At 37.6% G+C, this 8318-nt stretch overlaps 1 long non-coding RNA gene across 1 annotated transcript; it reads right to left on the bottom strand.

The window, feature by feature from the left end:
- Positions 1 to 427: 427 nt before the first annotated feature.
- Positions 428 to 7946, bottom strand: LOC128073410 (uncharacterized). The gene is made up of 4 exons (XR_008202707.1): positions 7870 to 7946; positions 5492 to 5707; positions 2631 to 2697; positions 428 to 543 (listed from the first exon to the last, which is right to left on the bottom strand). It is a non-coding gene; the product is annotated as an uncharacterized LOC128073410 (long non-coding RNA).
- Positions 7947 to 8318: the final 372 nt, after the last annotated feature.

The following is an 8318-nucleotide window of genomic DNA, read 5'->3' as shown; positions in this document are numbered from 1 at the left end:
AGAGACTTATTCAACAGCATAGCAGAACAGAGAGTATTAAGTTATTCTTTTATTAGCTGCAGGAATTTTGAAAGGAAATTAAAAATTACCTTTAGCTTAATACTTCCAGTGAAAGTAACAAGAATACATTGACCTCATCCACACTTCAGGGTTCTTCTCACTTCAGAGAGCTTTGAAGATTTGTTTGTGTGAGTAAATTGTCTCTTTTTCATTTCTCTGCCAATGATTGACATATATTGTTCCTGGTCTAAATTCTGACTTCCTCAGAAGAAAGGTAATGGTTGTTTGGAAAGTATTTAGCACTACTATTTATGCTTGCTGCTACAATAAAAAGCATGCCTGGATTTATTTAATCAGGTAAAGCAAAAAAAAAAAAAAAAGCAAAAAAAAAAACCAACACAAAATGATTCTACATACTCACATTGAGGGAGCTGTACAGCAACATATCTTTCCTGTTAAAAGAAAAAGTGTTGCTCCAGAAGTATTTTCATCCAATGACAGGGAATGAAGTGTGCATCTGAAAGTGTGCCTTTCAATCTATGACTGACCAGAAGTATGGTTAGCAAAGGATGCTCAGTGACACAGAATCTTAAGAGAAAAGCCTAAACGCTGAGAAGAAGAAACAGACAATCTTTCATTTCCAGCATATTTTGGAGCTTATAAGAAATCCAATCAGTTATATTTTGCCTGTTAATGATGCACCAAGGCCATTTGATTGTATCAGCTGCCTAAAAGCATTCTGTCTCCCCAGCACAACACAAATATTTCAGTACTATTCCTAAAATTTAAGAGACATAACAGTTTCACTTAAAATTTTAACTTTTCACATATATTTTGATTATTTCTAACTAGAACTGAAACTAAAGTTACACCTGGGCAAAGAGCTGTGATCCCTGTCAAGACCCCAGTCAAGAAATTGTGTACTTATTTAATGCCTAAAATCAATTGCTGTCTCACGAGATCGCTATCAGAGCTACAGGCTATGCTTCATATATTGCTGAGAAAGCTTTCTGTTTTTATTTGCAATTCTTTCTCAAAGAAAAAAGAATTTGAATTGTAAAAAAAAAAACATAAATAGTGAGCGAGCAAACAAATGAAATGATTACTAATAATTTTCATATCTGATGGGATGTATGTTTTTGTTTCTGAAGGATAGACAGTGAGCTTCAACTGCTGGTGAATGGAGGTCAAAACAATATGAAGGACTGAGATCAGAAGCTTAGAAATCTCTGGAATTTCTCATGAGATGATTTTTTAATGACAGAAATATAATTTCCTGATATTTAATGGTTCACTTTTGTTACGGGAGCTCCTAATTCCTGCTTTACCTCTTGATTCTGTAGAAACACATTTTGTGTCTGTTAGACTGCAAAGATTGCTTCTATTGTACAGCTTTAACCAACAATTTATCTTAACAGAGTTTTGTTTATGGCGCTGAATTTTCCTCAGATTTAATTCAGTTTGGAGCTCTGAAATACGTTTTGTATCACCTTTGTACAGTTTATCTAAGTCAGTTTGATAGTTTATCAACAATTAGAAAACAGAAGGCCATCGGCCCATATTAAACAAGTGAGTGATGCAAGAATGAAGCACTGTCACCATAGCAACTCAGCTTGCACATAGGATGCTGTATTTAACCTTGGGGAGCTCTTAAAACTCTTCATTCCTGAAATAGCTATGAACTATGTTGTAATGGGGATGTGTCCTTAGTGCTGTAACAGTAGATTTGTCTCAGAAATGTGCAAATACTTTGGCCCAATATAACTTCTAAGAAGCCAATAGAGTAGGAGCATTCAAGCTGATATGGCTGATGGAAATCATGACTTGCTGTTATAAATGTGCAAAACTGTTTGCTCTTTTTGGAAGCAGGAGGAAGATATCAATATATATTACTGCACTAAGGCAGAAAGCCGGAAATTTCCAGGAATTACTATTAGATTTTTAATCTATTTTCTTTATGTTATTCCACATAAACCTGTGGGTTATATCCTTCTATCTGCATGGTTACTGTGAGCTTTGTCTGGGAAAGATCAACAAATGTACTTGCTTTTGTGTTTGTCTCTGCAGGTTTGAAATTTCCAGCTCTTAGTAAACTAGCCATGTGTATGATATTAATTAGAAATGTGGATCTATATGCCCTAAGGTAAGCGAGGAGTCAAGCGAATCAGCCTAGCTGCAGGGTCATTCTACCAGGCAAAAAAAAACAACTCTAGGCAGCCAATTTTTTGCTGAAGCCAAAATTTCAAGTGTCATTTATAAGAACCATAGGAGTTTTAGTGGTGTTAGATGATAAGATCAGAACTAATTCTTAGAAGAAATAACTAGTGCTATGTTTCTGCCTCTCCTCACAAGTGGGACTACTGCCTCACCATTTCCCACGTAGCTTAAGATTTTCTGGTATGATAAAAGGCTGGATTCACTGGAGGCCTTGTTACCTAACTGCCCTTCAAGGTGCCCAAATCATATTAAGGTTTTCCCAAAACTCTTATGAGTTTCTTTATAGTGTACCTCGATGGTAATGGAAAATTCCTACTTTTCCAAAGGACAAATTGATGCTCAGCCTTCCGGCCAGTGTCTCAAAACTAGCTCTGGCAAGACTTCCAATTGAGGCCTTCCCATCTGTATCTTACCTGGAGAACAGAAGTACTGATATCTTTACATACAACATACAACAATCTTCTGGGGAGGAGCATTTGTCTGCAGTAAGGAAATGTGAAATTCTGTCAGTAGAAGAAATGTATTTAGGAACACTTAAATCCCAGTGGATTTAGAAAACTCTGTTTATCTGTTTTAGGTAATGATTAGTCAACTTTACCAATAAGTGAGAACACAATGGTGTTCATAATAGATGCAAATGAGAAAAAGAAGAAGCACTTTTATAGTGTTATAGCTGACATGGTGTGGATTTCAACCTTGTAACTAAGAGAACTGTACACAGAGAGATGTGCTAAATGTTGTTTCACCACACCCTGATATTTGCACTGGTATTCAGGAACATGTGCTAGTTTTATGTTTTAGAAACCTGTCTGAACAGATTGTTTAAAACTCTCCATTATATTTAGATTCACAATCAGAAAACGATGTAAAAAAGGAAAAGTGCTGTAAAGCAATCTCCTAAATAGAAAATCAAGAAATGAAAATACTTCTTAAATTTCTGCCAAATATCAAAATCAAGTTATAAGAGAATAGAAAGTATTTTGGCCAGTCCATGAGTTTTGTAAAACAGTAAGCACAAAAATTTTCAGTTCATTATATGACAGGTTCTGTACGTAGTGAAGTCAGAAGCCTGTGGTGCCCCACCACGCTAGGGATGAAAAAAAATCCGTATTTCAGGAGTGATAAGTGTTGAAAAAATTCAGTTTCAAGACAAATACATTTTGGCCCAGCTCTTTGGTAAGGTATAATCACGTTATCTCCTGTGTTCTCTGCTCCAGTAATAAACTTCTCAGCAGATAATTAGAAGAGACTCTTGTAATGGGGCCAAAGACACCCATCTGCCAGTCTGACCTTCCTGCCAGGACATGGGCTTCTTGTCTAATCCAAAACCTTAGGCACAGTGGAAAGACTGTTGGGGCATATCCAGTCCCTGACTGTGACTCATACTATTCATGTTACTCATCCATGTGGGCACTAATGAAATGACTACAAGGTTCTGGGAACACAGGGGACGGAGTCCAGGTCACAAGTAATACTCGTCAATACTCCCAGTTGACTGTAGTGGCCTGTGCTGGGTCATATGAGTCACAAAGATGAATGTAGATTTTCACTAATAGGGTTGGCACTGGGCTTCAGCTTCCTTAAAAATAACATGCTGCTTTTTAAAGGTGGAATGGTGGGATGAGGGAGATTGCAGGAGAAGTTGTCTGATACCAGTGCTCAAATTCTGGGAGAAAGCCTTAGATCTGGAGTTAAAAAGGACATGTATTCAGTCTCCAGAGGAGTCAGTTATAGTTTTAAATGCTGTTGAAATGTTATAACTTATGCAGAGTATCGCAGAGACAGGCAAAATATATAATCTAATCCTCAGACTCATCTCCCGATTTTTTTTCAGCAGAATGACTACAGATTAAACCATGACTTCAGGATATTTAAAATTACTATTTTAAGAAGTGAAAACTGCTTGTAAAAGTCACTGTTCAAATTCAAGAAAGAATGTGTAGAATAAAAAAAAAAAAAAGTTTTCTAGTAAATTCATATAATCACAGAATGATTGAGGTTAAATGAAGCTTCAGAAGGACTCCATCCAATCCCCCTGTTCAGACGAGGTTGGTTTGAGCAGGTTACTCAGGGCTGTGTCCATTCAGGATTTAAGTGTCCTCAGGATGAAAACTGCACAAAGCTTCCAGAAAAATTATTATAATTTTAGACCATTCACAAAGCAATTTTTTTTTTTTTTTAATGTTTAAATGGAATTTCCTATATTTCATTTTATGCACACTGCCTCTCTAACAGTCACTGTGTAGCAATGAGAAGAGTCTGGCTCCATCTCTTCCATCGTGTAATTTTTCTGGAAAGGTATATGTTGGGAAAAGGAGTTCACAGGCTTTAATGTTTAGATTGACATCACTGCTCTGCAAAAGAGCTCAGAACTACCACAGGCACCAGGGTGGTTTGCCCACACCTGAGAAAAGTAAGTGCTGAGCCCTGCCCTCTGCGTGTCACTGTTATGAGTGAGTGCCAAGAATAACTTTCAGTGATTAATGTTAAGCTGGAGTGGCACCTCACATGGAGACTCATTTCTTCTGAGTATTATTATTAATCATCGAATAATGAAATTAAATTAAAACATTTTAAAAATCTGCAGACAATATGAAGGGAGGAGCTGCACCTACTTTGGTGACAAGCTCAGAATTAGAAGTCAAATGAGTCTGAAAAGTCAGATATTATCTGAAATTAAAAGATGAAATTCGACAAATACAAATGCAAACAGGCAAATGTAACATGAGTTAAAGATATGGAGTTTGTAGTGAATCACAAACTGGCTGTGAGTAACAACACTATATTTATTTAAAAAAAAAAAAACACTTCTTAGTCTAAGACATTTTTATAGGAATACTGTATGCAAGCCTTGAAAAGTAATTATTCTGCTCTACTTGGAAGCCAAATGGATCTCAGACCGGTGCGTCCACTGAATTTTAAAAAAGATGATAACTTGGTGAAGATCCAGAGGAGGGTAAAAAGAATGCTAATGGGTTTAGAAAATGCAATCCATAAAGAAAGGTATTTCTGTTCCTTTAGGCTAGAAAAAAAAAAAAAAGATGAAAAGGGATAAATCTTCTAGTATGTAAAACAGACAATTATAGAAAGAATGATGATCAGTTTTTCAAGAGCAACGAGGAAGGGCAAGAAGAAATCAGTACAATTTAGAGCAGAGAATATTTACTATAAGCCTTTTAAGAAGGAATATTCTCATTGCTGAAATACTGGATTTAGCTCTCAAGAATACAGCTGAATACCTTTTATTGAGTATGTTTAATGCCAGTTCCAATACCTGTTAAGGACAGTGCAGGGCCATGGCAGGGTAGCTTCCTGCAGTCCTTTCAAGATTCTTATATCTGTGTGTTTAGGACAAGTGATGTCTTCAATGAAATAAGTGCATCCTCTTTCTCACTTAGACAAATACACGTTCTGGTTTCTGGTTCTGATCCAGAATAAATGAGCATCCCTGAAGAGAGAAAAGTTCACATTCACCAGCCTCCAAGAAGATCTATAAGCAGGAAGAAAAGAAATATTTCTTAATGTATAATTGCAGTTTATAAAGCCTGCTAATGTTACACCGAGGTTAGTCACAGAGGGTGCCTGACCAGACTTCTGGCAGCAAATGGAAAACTTTGAGTGATCTCCCCCCTCTGATGTAATCCTTTCTTTCTGAATCTTCTTAAATAACTCTTGCTAGAGATGTTTTCTCTCTGGGCACTCAAAATACTTCTTTTGGAATATGAGAGCATACCAAGCCTCAGATATTCTCAAGTGTCCTGGAAAAATACAATCTAAATTCTTCTTACAGTCCCCAAATCATTATCACCATTAGCTAAAAGGTAGAGTTTATGGAAGATGAATGGCATAAAAGTTCTGTAGGTATAGAAAAGGCATCAAAATAGTGATCTGGATCTAGCAACTTTTTTAAAAATGCAAGAAACACAACTCTAATTTACCAGTCTGTAAGATAAACAAGAATTTATTGAATTGATGCATTCAATCTCCATTAGTAAAGCTTAATAAAACAGCAAAGTTCATATGAAGACAGTTGCTGGTGCTGCTGTTCTTCCTCTAATTGCTGTTTGCATTCTATTCCTTGTAAGTCTGTACATTCTTTAAAAACAAACACCAAAAAATTACCACCAAACCCCTCTGCCATATATAAGAGGAAGTTACAGTCCCAAATCAGCTACAAACATGCAAACATAAGAAAATCTACAGGGTTTTCATAGCCAGAAGATCTGAAATAAATTTTGACGGAACTGGAATGACACACACACCGCCAAAGTTTCAGCTCAGTCACCACCATTATCTGTGCATTTTTGCCAGCAGTGAACAAAAGCCTGCATGCCATGCTCATAGCAATCTGCACCAGTGGAGATGACCCACTGTCCCTGTCACTGCTGTCAGAACTCACCACCTGCTGCCTCACTATGCTCACATTCACTGTTTGGTCTCCATAAACATTCAGAAAGCATCAATGAATGTCAGTGGATGTCATTCTTCCTGGAGAATGGAGGAAATTCAGTGACGCATCTTTGCACCTTACATGCTTCTGTGTCAGACCCCATTTTGTCAGACTGCCCCTCTGCTGCCATCTGTCTCACAGCAACAACAAATAATGGGACACTGGCAGGAAGGTTCAACCTCTACTGCCATACCACCAACATCCTCCTCTGATGTCCCTGGCCTACAGAATATAATGAGAGGCATTATTTTTGGAGCAGTCCTTGCAAACAATCTGAAACGAATCTTTTTCCACAGGGATGAATTTATCACCTTCACAAATGGAAAGTTTGATTCAGCAGTAAGGTGTCACAGGGTCAAAATAAAATTTACGGTAAGGCAAAATACACTCTCGCTGCCTGATAAAACCTGTGCTAAAAGTGCTAATGTTCCTTCAAACTCAATTCATTCCAATAATTACATAGTCATTAAAGCAGAAGTCTAAAGGCAAAAAATACCTTCATGGACGAGTTCTTGTGAGTGGTTATTTAATCTAATTTTCAGTGCATCTAGATGAAGGGCTTCTCACTGAAGTTAGGACAATCTATCATCAGACTTTTGCAGTCATCCCATTTAATTACTTCTATATCAGGATCATTTTTATTCCCAGATCTATATGTAAGTGTAGTTTAGAAGGAGAATTTAGATTCTCACTGTATCACTCTCATCATTTTGTGACTGGCTTCACACTGCATTTTCCTCACATTATCCAGCACTAAATACACAGCTATTAACTTTGATGAAGCTGTGTCAGTACTATGAAGGCTGCTGCCACACTCAGATTCAAGCCTGCAAGCTCTATCTTATTGCCAGCATGAGCATCTCAGGACAAAACACTGATCAGAAAAACCCCTTGCTATTGTTTAACTGGGTAATTCAAGACACATATAAGCTGTATTGCTTATTTAACCCACACAGTGGAGGAATGAGTAGCCTTTCTTGCTGCACATGTCCGCTGCCCAATACTCCAACAGTGAGAGCAGGAGGTGTTCACCATGTCATGGTACAAGCTTATATTGGTGTATATAATCAATGGATATCAAGATGTTACAATCACAAAATAAACAAGAGAAGTTTATTTCTTCTTGAAAATAAGAAAAGAAAATAAGAAAAAGTTAGGCGAAGTGGACTATGATAACAAGAGAGAATAAATGGAAGGCTTACCCTTATGCTGGGCTCACCTACAAAACACCAGAAGGAGGGATCTCCAGATGAGATCCTTCCCCACTGGTAGCCTGCTCTTCAATGGGTCTAGGAGGAGTGCAGCCTGGCTCCACCCCTTCTGGCAGCACAGATGAATTGCCTTCACCTGTGCTCCTCTGGCTGACTCACAGCTCGCCTCAGGTGATCAATCAGAGGTTCAGACTTTGACTCAGTAGTTTCCATACATGGTGAAATAGTTCTTCCGGGCACACGAGAACTAACAACTGATTAGATTAAAAAAGAAAAAAGAAGAGAAAGCTAATGGTTCATGCATTCACCTAGGGGGAGTGCTCCTGATCAAGAGAATGTTTTTTTGCTTTTGCTCCTAGAATTCAAGCAAGGACTAGACTCACTTTTCTTCCCTTTTTGCATCCCTTTGTATTGCTCGCCAACCTTCCCCGCTGAGCATC

The sequence above is a fragment of the Tympanuchus pallidicinctus genome, unplaced genomic scaffold, assembly GCF_026119805.1.
Source record: "Tympanuchus pallidicinctus isolate F22 unplaced genomic scaffold, pur_lepc_1.0 scaffold8, whole genome shotgun sequence".
Classification (NCBI taxonomy): Eukaryota; Metazoa; Chordata; class Aves; order Galliformes; family Phasianidae; genus Tympanuchus; species Tympanuchus pallidicinctus.
The sequence above is the reverse complement of the archived record's forward strand: the minus strand, read 5'-3'. Positions and strand labels throughout refer to the sequence as shown.